Raw genomic sequence first — 12342 nt, 5'->3', positions numbered from 1 at the left:
TTACAGTACAGTACGGTACGCAATTATTTCCGTTTCCACTGTCAGAAGTTGTGAATGGTACCAAAATAGCAAACCGTTACGTACCGCTTTTTTGGTACCCTTCCATTGGGGTACCTAGCACAGCAAAGGGTACCAAAAGGGTGGAGCTAAACTCACTTCAGAACGTTGATTGGTTGACTAGAATCATCACTTTTGCGTGATACAAGGGGATAAAGCGTCTTTCACTCTTTCCGCTTTGCTGTTCATGAGTTTTTGACTTATTTACATCAGAGTGCGCAAACACAAAAAATATAACCGTGCATTTTGTAATTGTATATTTTCACACATACAATAGCCGTTTCTCAATATGCGTTCTTGTCTGTTCTTGTGGACTTGTGAAACGTCATTGCCCAAAATCCTGTGTAATTTTCTAAATATTACTGTTATTGTGTCATGAAATGTAGTTTTAAGAGTTTTTCAGGTGAGAATGTAATTGTTTAAAACTCAAATCTGTGGTTTATTTATAAAGAATAGCACCTATTTGAAAATTTGCTATGATAATTTCGGAGCTCCAGGCGATCACCGGGCGCTCAGTGCTCATGTATCCGCATAGAGCAGCCTTAGCTCGGCTAGTCCTTCCGACATTTGCCGCTGGCTCTGATGTCTGTAGTGATTAAACACGAGATACAATTCGTTTTGGGTAGCTATATTTGACAGGCATTCGAGGTCTCATAAATCTATTATTTATTCCTGGTCATATAATTTTGGCTGAGCACAAAGTTATGGTTAACTTTATATATTTATTTTGAACTTTACCGTAGTACAGCGCTGACTTTGTAGCAAAAGTTTGACTGAATTGTTTGCTTTTGTCTTTATTTCCTCTTAGATAAGCCTCTTATACTTTGTACTTTTACTTTTATAATGGCTATTATTGTTCATTAAAACTGACATTTAACAAAAAGAGGCAGAGTTGTGGTTATTGTCGTGCTTTATCGTTGATCGCTACTTTCCGGCATACACCACGCCTATCAAGAAGGGTACTATTGGAAGTGGAAATGCAAGCTGGATCAGGGATACCCGTACCGAATCGTACTGTACTGAACTGTACTGTACCGTACCACTCAGTGGAAATGAGCCATTATTTCATTATTAATAGTAAATTTTTTGGTAAATATATTTTTAAGATCTGAAGTACATTACAAGTGCGTATTCAGTACAGCTAAGCACACTTCTTTTTCAAAGTTAGCCATGATAAGTAACCAGTCAAACCAGTATGAAAATGTTTTTTAAACTTGCATCTGGTCTAGGCTATTTTTTCCAGCAGGGAAACCATGCTTCCCAACATCCACCAATGAGCCTATGCATATGATATGAGAGCGCTAAGCTCGCACGATAACCAGACAAGGATGTATGGCCAGCCCTCCCCTAGCTTGTACCCCTCCACACATGATGAAATAATGCAGGTGTACCTGCTGCTCACCAGAGCCTCGGCCGCCCATGCCGGCACATAAAGCATGTGTACGGAGAGTGGGGCTGGCAGGAGTAAATTGAAAGCACAGGGAGTGGAGGGAGAGCCATTTGGAGGAGGGTGGGGGACTGATGACTGTGTTTCTGCAGGCCCTCCCCCGGCTCCCCTCATGGAGCCACTCTGCCGTATTTCACCGGAAGGGAAGCAGCCTGTGATTGAAACATCTCAAACTCAGCGCCCCCTGTCTGATTGATGTGTGCAGGAGCCTGACGGAGCCCTTGAGATTCAACTCATACTTTATTCTTAAGAAGATATAGACGGAAAGTGGACCAGGACAATCTTAAAGGAACATTTCACTCAAAAATTAATACCTACTTGACTTTTCTGTGAAGGCCAAAAGGAGATTATAGGCAGAATATCTGAACAGGTGTTTTTCTCGCAATAGGGACAGTTCACCCAAACATGAAGTTTCTGTCATCATTTACTCACCCTCATATCATTCCAAAACGATATGACTTTCTTCTGTAGAACTATGGAACTGCTGAAAATAATTTGTCCATGCAATGAAAGTCAGTGGGGTTCAAAACAACATTGGACCCCACTGACTTTCATTTGATATATACATATATATATATATATATATATATATATATATATATATATTTCCACAGAGGAAAGTAAGTGATACAGGTTTGGAACATATATATATATATATATATTTGTGTTTCCATAGAGGAAAGTAATTGATAAAAAAAAGAAAAAAAGGACACTTAATTGTTTTGAATAACTACAATTTTACAATTATAGTTAATGTTCTAAAAGTATTAAATTACAAATTCATCATTAAAAAGGTGAAATTACAAATACATAACACACAAAAGTGTATATTTCAAGACAATAAAAGTAATTTTAAAGTTACATACTAAAATGTACTTTAGGTTGGTCAAAAAACTTTTAAGTTCAACTAATTGCATATATTTAAACTAAAATACATTTTCTTTTATATGTAAATAACATGAAATTAAGTGTTCATAAACATTACATTCAGTTCACATTTAAGTATATTCTTTAAAATTATGTTATTTCTGTAATAATTATTTTTAAAGCTATGCTAAATCCTTATTTTCCCTGTAAGGCCCCAGGTAATATGTTTTTGTTATGTAACATGTTATGTAGCATGTTTTTCTTTTTCTCTAAGACCACATTTACACAACTAATGGGTCCTATTCTTCAACCTTGCAATGCTATTGGATGCTAGATTTGAAAAATATTTACCTGGCCATAAACACAACCGGCAAACTTCCCATGAAGCACATCATCTTGTTTTAATGGACTGGAAAAATCTACATTCAAGTAAGTAAAATGCCTAAAATATTTTTTTCTGTGATTATTAATATGTGTAGATCATGTAGATATTAAGGTATTGTTGAATGCATTGATCAATTTAGATTTTGAGCTTGTTATGTCAGTGTTGTAATTTTGCAACGTTGGGTTAAAGGGGTAGCAAAATTTGCCTGTGCACCTTATACATTACATGGATGAATTGCACTTCTCATCTGTTCCATGTGAAAAAATACTAATAGAAACATACTGTTTTTGATCACTCACAAGTTTTAAATGTCTTTTTTGTTACCATTTTGATATTCAATCAAGATTTTATGATTTTTTTTTTATTAATGGATAAGTTCAAGTTGAAGAATAAATTATTTCTTCAATAATTTTAAATTATTTGTGTAGCAATATTTTAAACCATCTGTATCTTATTATTTATAAAATGTATTTAACTGATCCTTTGCTTGTTTGCCCAAATATCTGCTTGCTGCATGAGAGACAGGTGATAATGTTTTGGAATGTGGGGGGTATAAGTGCTATTAGCATGATAAGTAAAGGGCACATTAAGCCGTATTGTGTGAATTCTGTGGAATGTGTGAATTCTGTGGAATGTGTGAATTCTATAAGTGCTATTAGCATGATAAGTAAAGGGCACATTAAGCCGTATTGTGTGAATTCTGTGGAATGTGTGAATTCTGTGGAATGTGTGAATTCTGTGGAATGTGTGAATTCTGTGGAATGTGTGAATTCTGTGGAATGTGTGAATTCTGTGGAATGTGTGAATTCTGTGGAATGTGTGAATTATCAGTATTGTGTGAATTCTGTGGAATGTGTGAATTCTGTGAATGGGTGAATTCTTTAAAATGTGTAAGTATGTTTGGGATCAATTTGCGCTGAAATTTTTAGCCTGTAAAATAATCGTTGTTTTTTTCCATTTCAGAATGTCACCAGCCAAGAAAGACCGTCTCATCATATGTGTATGATATATCACTGATGCTGTCCACAATGGAAACAGTGACTTTGAGATGGACTGTGATACAAGAGAAGAAAGTTTTAAAGTCAAGTCATGAAGAATATTTGAAAGCTTTCATTCAGTTCATCAGGTTTTGTAAATATAATCAAAACATATATTTTTTATAATAAATGTTTATTTTTCATAAAAATATGACATAATTTATCATTATTGTGTGATTATTAGTGTGTATACATATATAGACTATTGTAATGGGGTTACAGAAGCATTTCACCCTGCAAATGAACCTCTGTTCTCTGCATTTGTTCAGACAGTGAGTAAAATCACTGAAATTCTATAATATTACAACATTTCCCTAAAAACTGACTAAAATGTAAAAGCACATTTATTTCTGTATTAGAGGCCTCCTACAACAACATTTAAAAGGTTAAATAATTTTTTCACATTTATTTTCTATATTTGGGTCTACTAGGGCAAAGGGAGTTCTTTTTTTAAAGATTTATTTTACTTTTATTTATTTACTTTTTCATGATGATGGCAAAAGAGGAAGTAAATGAGAGCTCACAATAAAATATGCGTAATGAGTCTGTTTGTGTTTTTTTGCATCATGCAGGTTTCTTCCTGTCTGAGGAGGGGCTCAGCGAGTGTGAAGTGTGTGAATGTCACTCGGTCGGAGCAGTGGGGCAGGTGTGTGCTGCCCACTCAGGGCAGTGTGTGTGTGTGCTCACCCATCACTGACCGGTCGCAGATGCGACCAGTGCCAGGATCTCTTCTTTGGCTTTAATCCAAGTGTTGGCAGGTCAGTGCCATGGTCCAACACCTTTATCTCGGTCATGTTCGAGAAAGACGTTTTCATTTATTACCATGCAGCAAGATATATCTTCAAGTAAAAAAGAGCAGTGTAAATCACCGTCGAAGATGACTCCAGACCTCCCTCCCGTCACCGAGACTGAACACTAGTGAATAAAGCCCATTTAGAAAATCATGCACATCACTTTTCATAGCAATTTGAGCCAGTTAGCTGCTTACTGGCCCACGGGTTCAGACAGAGCCAGCAAAGGTCAAATTAGCCATTAAAGTCCCGCCTCTAAACGAGGCTGCATTTTAATACTCTCTGCATAGTTGATTTGTTGGATACATCAATTAGGTTGTAAATACATCATATGTTAGCTGTCTTAATGATATACTCCAAAGCAGCTCCCCAGCTTGAACATATGGCCTAAGTTGGGGATGGAAAACTTGGCATTCTCGAGAGTCAGTGGATTGGAAAATTATTTTTCTTCTTTTTTTTTTTTCGTTTCCTACACACGGCAGATTTTCTTTTGATGATTTTTATATTTAAGTCTTGGTTTGGTTGAAGTCTCATTGAATGACCTTCCTGAAGGCTTGCTGGAGATATTTAACTACTCCAGCCACGCTGGGTGAATAAAAGGAACAGTGGGGGACATCGTCAACGCTTCCCATATCAACCATTGTTTACCTTTTAAGCGTTTTCCCCCTCAAAATAAAAAATATGATGTTGGGATGCACAGTAGGCAGGGAGAACATTAATTGTTAGCTGGTGAGATGCAAATAGCATGAGCGCGTGTTTTCGATGCATCAACAACAGGGCTACCGGACATCACAAATTGTTAATCCATACGAGTCGTGACAGATCACTGCATACGCAATCCATCCAGCTGCACTCGTTCGCCCGGTAAGGATGAAAAATGAACTATTTAAACTGATTAGAGGGGAAGCTTGAACTGCATCAGGAGATCCTACACAATAAAGATTTCTTGATCTAAATATTATAAACTCATTTGTCCGCCCCGAAATCACTAAGGCGATGCATCTTATTTTGTTTTCTTATATTGGGTCGTTCACTGCAGACCACCTAATAGAGGTAGTTAAAAACCCACAATATGGTTAGGGAAGATTAGCCATCACAGCAAATGACAGGCATAGGCTACATGGAAAGTGGTGCTTGGCTAATCATTTAACCTTGGTGGGGAAAAGCCAGTTTTATTTTACAGAAGTGTAGGTCATATCTGCTCACTGTTTTTTCCTGTTGCTAGTCAAACTTGCTTAATTCCTTGACTGCAAACTTTCCAGCTCTATTTGCAACACCTGTTCCAGACAAACGTCGCGGCGCAATCTGGAGTCATTTACTTTGATAGCTGCAAGCTATTGGTGTATTTCAAATATGGAGAATGTAAGCATGTGGAACTTCGCAATATTGGTACTGATCACAGAATTTAATACCTCAATTGGCTTCGTTTTTGCATGACAAAGAGAAAAAAAAGTTCACTGTCTCCTTCTGAGGAGTCAAGGTCGAACTGCATTGGGAAACGGGTGGCTTAGCCCAAAACGCCCCTGTAGTTGACAGAACAAATTTTCAGCTCATTAAGAGTCTGTGGCTTTTATCAGCTGCTTTCGAGGGTGTCAGGCGCTTGGCCCCCACATCACCCGCTGCTGGCCCCTCAGGGCCTTTCCTCCTCCATCCCCTACACCCCTCCCAGAAGTGTCACTGACAGGTGCATCTGTGAATGCCTCCATTTAGTCAAAGTGCCCCCCCTCCCTCACAGTAACACGCACTAACATGCACACATTCACTTTTTGCAACTCTTCGTCTCTTAGCTAGTCAGAGAGAGACTCACAGTTTTTTGTAAATAGAGCTGGACTTGTTACTCTTGGTTAATTACCTGATTTCATGTCCTCTACAGACATGGACAATGTCACAAGAAGTGATGCTGTTTTTATCTTATGAAAATGTTTTTTGTGTCTCTTGTGATCTCCATGTGTCTAGGTGTGAGCCGTGTGGATGTGATCCTGTCGGGGGATTCGATGGCACGTGCCACCCCCAGACAGGGCAGTGTCTGTGCAAGCCATATGTGACTGGAGATAAATGTGACATCTGTGTGGAGGGAGCCAGTCACATGGATCCAAACAACTACCTGGGCTGCAGTAAAGGTCTGAATCAATACTGTATGTACTTTAAATATGTATTAATAGCTGCATTATTTTATATATATTGAATTAGCTTTTCTTTTTATAACAGCATTTCAGTTTTCATTTAAATTTTATTTTTTAAGTATTATTTTTATTTTTATAAATTATTTTAATTTTTTTATTCTTTAAAATATTTTTATTTTTTAGTACTTCAAAAACCTACGTTTATTTTATTTAACTTATTTGCCAAGGCAACTTTTGTTATTTTCGTTAATTTTTTTAAATACTTTTTTATAGTTTTAGTTAACAATAACAACACTGATGAATAAAAAAAACAAATATTTATCTATGTGAATATAAGCATAATGATACATAGAGCAATACAAATACATTTAAATGACACTGAACTGTTCTTCATTGATATTTTTCAACATTAAATAACATATACAGATAACATTTAACATATACATATAACATTTCTTTCTAATCAGCATTATCCCATGATATCAAAATTTGGCATTCATGAAAGGCTATCAGCTAATAAAAGGACAAGCCCTTTGATATATTCCAGCCTACGGTTTCAGTAGGAAATATTTTAACATAGAAAAGAAAAATCAAACCATATAATTTTAAGGAGCTTTATTTGAACTAAAGTCCCTGCTTTAGTAGTTAAATTTTAAAATCCTTTGGCTCAACACTCCATTTGGCTCAAGAACAGGAAAATGCCTCTTATAGATCACATCACAGAGTTTCTTTATTGTAGTGACTGTAATTTAAATGCAGATTTCCCCAATATAGTCAAATTGCTTTGTAAGTTTAATGCAAGAAAGGCATACCTAAGGTCAGAACTCACTGCTGTCACTCAATTGCTGTGGTATTTGCGTTGGACTGTGGAATTTATTACATACTTTATTCAAAATACTTGCCCAGGAGCTGACACCCAAATTTAATCATGTTGCATCCTTTTGTTTTAGCTGAACATTTCTATTTAATATAGATATATATCTCTCTCATGATCTTATGCCATTCCTGGGTTCAGTGCATATCTACATTATAAACATTCAGCATGTATACTGTAAGGTGACCTGTTTATGGGTCTGTATGTGTTTAGAGCATACAGCACTTAACCTTACGGAGACTCTTAAAGCCCTAATGTGCCCCTCCATACAGTGTTTTTATTAAGTTAGCATTTTTACATGTTACAAATGATTGTTGCTCTAGTATATTCATAGTCCATTTTCCCTGTTAGCTAGCAGCTTTGGTGCTTTAACCTTGTGTCTTCCACTTCTTTAGTTCTGTTTCACAATGCAGATTTTTCACCAATATGTATCGGCTTACACTCTCCCACTCCTGTTCAGATCCCCAGCAGCAGCCTCCTCCCTTCGGCCGGGTTCTGAACTCCACAGCTATAGAGCTGAGCTGGAGAGCCCCTGACTCCCCCAACAGCAATGAACTGATGTACACAGTGCTTCGAGACTCAGAGATCATCCACATCAGCCACAGCCAGCACCCATTCAGTTAGTGTCAAATGTCTTTGTCTGAGTATATAAAATATGATTGTGTTCTGGAATTAAATTATAATTTAACTCTATGTCCTAAACAATTGTGACACAATAATACTGAAAGATTTAAATTATATCATAGAAAAGACCCCTGCAGACACTCATGACTGTGTTGATTTGACCTTTTTATGACAAGGCAAGATTAGTTCAAGTTGCAAAATGTTGTGTGGTGCGACTCCCCAAAAACATAATGATTTTTATGAATTATTAATGATATTTGTTAAAAAAAAGTTAAGAAAATCTTTTTTTAAAATTTAAAAAATTATTACTAAAATGTGTACACTCACATTCAAAGTGTGGGGAAAATATATTATTACTTAATACTTGATGACACCTCGTGACATTTCAAAAATGTCATTCAATTGAAACTTGAAAAAAATAAATGTTTGAAAGTTGTTGTTTTTTAAACTATACAACAATAAACATGAATACAAAGAGTACATTTCTAAGAACATGGCACATGTGCATTAAAAGGTGATTTTTTAAAATAGATTTTTTTTTTTTTAACACTCGTATACGGTAGTGTTCAAAAGTTCAAAAGTTGTGGTTTAAATTAAAATGAATACCTTTATTCAGCAAGGATGCATTAAATTCAGAAGTGATAGTAAAGACATTTATAACATTACAGAAAATTTTTATTATTAATAATTGCTTTTTGTTTAAAATATTAATCAAAGAATCCTGAAAAAAGTATCACGCTTTCCACAAAATATTAAGCAGCAACTTTTTTCAACATTGATAATAAAAAGAAATGCTTCTTGAGCATCAAACCAGCATATTGTAATGATAATAAATTAGCTACATTTTAAAACATATTAAAATAGAAAACAGATATTACTGTCTTTACTGTATTTTTTAATCAAATAAATGCAGCTTAAAGACTTTTTTTTTTTTTAATCTTACTGACCCCCAACTTTTAAAAATGATTGTTAATTAATTGACAATTAACATATTGTGATCAGTACCACAATTTGTTTGACAGCTTCCTTGTTCTCTTTGTCTCCTTACACGGAATACTCTTATCAGCTCATCACCAGTAATATCCGTGCTAACACCAGAAGTGCCACGGTCAGCTTACGCACTCTTGTCTGCTGTACCTGAGCAAGAAGAACTCCAATTAACCCTTGTGGGTCGAGCCAAGCCCACCAGTGCCTCCTTTAACTGGACGGAGCCTTTGAACACCACTGGTCCAGTGGACAGCTTTACCCTGAGTTCGATACATGATCTGACCGGAGAAGAGAGGATCCACTACACAGGACTTCAAACAGAGGCTACCGCTGAGGAGCTGCAACCCTTTACTCGATACAACTTCAGTCTGCAGGCTTGCACTAACGGAGGCTGCGCTCGCAGCAAGAGTCTGATCATATTTACCGCTCAGATACCTCCTCAGCAGCAGCCTGCACCCACAATCACAACCTTAGGGTCCTCTCAACTCAAAGTGGACTGGGAACCTCCAAGGTTACCTAATGGTATTGACACACTTAGAGCATTTCTCACTGTTTTAGATCATTTTTGACAGGGGCACTTTGAAAAATAGGCGGCCCACATTAAGACATGCATATGTGCAGTGGTTCTAAACCTTTTTGACTTGAAGGCCCACATTGTCTAACACAATATCTGTGGGCCCCTCGTGTAAGCTATAATAATATTCTAAATATTTCAGTATGGTCTGCTGTAATTATGACAAAGCTGCTTGTTTTCAAAATTTTTTTGAATCCGGAAATAGTCAATATATTAAATTACTTAACCACAATTCTTTTTGGGTCCAGAAGTTTTAATAACAGTTTGTACTTTAATAAAACAATCGTTTTTGAGGGGGGAAAAAGATAAATATTCAATTTACACCTAATTTATATTTGTTTTATTTTATTTGCTTTTTTTTTTGTACATTTTAATTAAATCATCTTAAGTCATCCTGCGGCTCCCTTGTTTGATGAGGCCCCCCAGTGGGCCCCAGCCTCCTGGTTGAGAACCACTGTCAAATACAAACCGTTTTAAATATTCATAGGGTACATGTTATGTTTTTGTTGTTAAAATGATCACTACCCCTGATTTTTACATATTTTTGTGGTATTTTTTCCCCCATTTTGTATCTGTTTTTGTCTTCCACCAGACCTAATATTCTGAAAGAAATTAAATAAATTAAAATAATCAGCTTTTGACTTCCTAACCCCACACTGAAACAGTACTAGATGTTAAACATGTTGAAAGTAACGTTGTCTTTTTCATTTACATATTCAGATCAGTCCCCAAATTTCACTCTCCTGTTTTATTTATAGGGAGTAGTAAATTATTTTATTTAACAGCGATTCCTAAATGCATACGGCAGAGCTGAAATGCTCTTCTACTTTGCCGTAGCTTCCTTTTTAGCCGTCTCCAGCTACATCATTACAATAATGAGAAATACTATTATAGAGATGCCATTTGATCTCAGCCGGGATGAAAATTAATTCCTTACGAACTTTAATCTACAACCAAGAGGCTTGATTAAGGCTCAGCCCATGCTTCATTTCGCAATATAAACTGATGGGACTGCGTGCCGCAAAGAAACATTTCACATTTAAAACAGTTGATTGCTGCATACAATTATGTATTGTGCCTCGCGCCATTGAAAGCGTCGCAAAATAGCCCTCTGTATATCAATGACTTTTAATGCCAGTTATCATGCTTTTTGCCAAATTAGCTCATTAACATGGACCATTATAAAGTGCCCTTAGAGGATTCTCTCAATGAATTTCCTCTCCGTTTAATTGTGTCTATCTGATTCTCTCTGTCTGCCTCTCTTTTCTGCATAATTTCATGCAGCAGCTGTAATTGTGTATTGTCAATGGCCAGTTTTACATCTCAATATCATCTGCTTCTGTCTGAGGCTTAATAAGGGATTGTGGAAGAAGGTACTGGCCTATGTATGTTTCATGCATCTCTTTCTTTCTCTCTCCAGGTATAATTATCAGGTATGAGCTTTTTATGCAGCTGCTGAATGAGTCGCAGAGAAACGCCACCAGTTACGGTCCAGAGCAAAGGGTTTTCCTCAGTAGTGGCTGGCTGAACCCACGGCCGTCGATGAGTTCGGCCAATGAGAATGCTCTAACCCTGCCTGAGAGCAGTGCAGTTGTGTCCAATCTAGAACCCTTTTCCACCTACCGCTTCAGAGTGCTCACAGTTAACATGGCCGGCAGTACCCTGTCAGAGTGGGCCATGGGGCGAACTGCAGAAGGAGGTCAGTCGAACACACTTTGTGCTATCAAAGAAAGCCATTTAAAGTTGTTTTTTACTAAACTGTGGTGATTATAACTATAAAATGATATGAAACTGTGTATTAAGTTTTGGTTGGGGATGGCTCTTTTCATTTTGTTTTATATCCGAAGAGATTATGAAACAAATTATCTTGAACAACACTCAAAACAGTTTGAAATAAACAAGTATTGCATTTCATAGGCCACAAACACGGCTCCATTCCGCAGAGAAAATCCTGCATCTTCGGTTTTTATTTAGGTGGGAGCCCTGGAGAATTGATTTTGAGGAGATGCTTATTAAGCAGAGAAAGAATCGGTGGCTAGTGTTACAGCATAGAATGACAGTTCCTGAAAAACGGAAACTGGGAATTAGCATAAACATGTGAGGGATTGTTTATGTGGGATAAATTTTCACCACAAGTGCTTCACAGGAAGGAGCCCATCCAGGCTTTCTATTCTATTTAAAAAGACGACAGCTGAAGTTCCATGTAGTGTTTCTGTCAACTTCCTCTCTATATTTTGACACTTGGAGGGAGGTGTACTTTACTATTTTTATTTCTCGCCATGTTTTTGTTTGACGAGATGCACTTGAGTTTGCGGATTTCCTTGTCAAAGCTTGTGTTAAAAGGATAACCCAAAAGCTGTTTGAAATAAGTCAGGTTTAAACAGTGTAGAGCGGAATCAGTTTGCCAGTATTAACAAACAAAAAAATTTGAATTTATACATTATGCTTCCCAAATGGAAAAAATGGAATAAAATTGTATCAGTGTTTTCCCAGTATTTATTTATTTGTTTATTATTTTCCATATATATATATATATATATATATATATACTTTTTTTTTTTTTTTCCCTATCCCAC

The 12342-nt window shown here is 36.5% G+C and overlaps 1 pseudogene; it reads left to right on the top strand.

Moving 5' to 3' along the window:
- Positions 1 to 12342, top strand: part of LOC107697660 (usherin-like) — a 241341-nt pseudogene that overhangs the window by 52573 nt on the left and 176426 nt on the right.

The sequence above is a fragment of the Sinocyclocheilus anshuiensis genome, unplaced genomic scaffold (genome assembly GCF_001515605.1).
Source record: "Sinocyclocheilus anshuiensis isolate Anshui unplaced genomic scaffold, SAMN03320099.WGS_v1.1 scaffold446, whole genome shotgun sequence".
Lineage (NCBI taxonomy): Eukaryota > Metazoa > Chordata > Actinopteri > Cypriniformes > Cyprinidae > Sinocyclocheilus > Sinocyclocheilus anshuiensis.
Note: the sequence above shows the minus strand (reverse complement) of the source record. Positions and strands in the feature narration are given on the sequence as shown.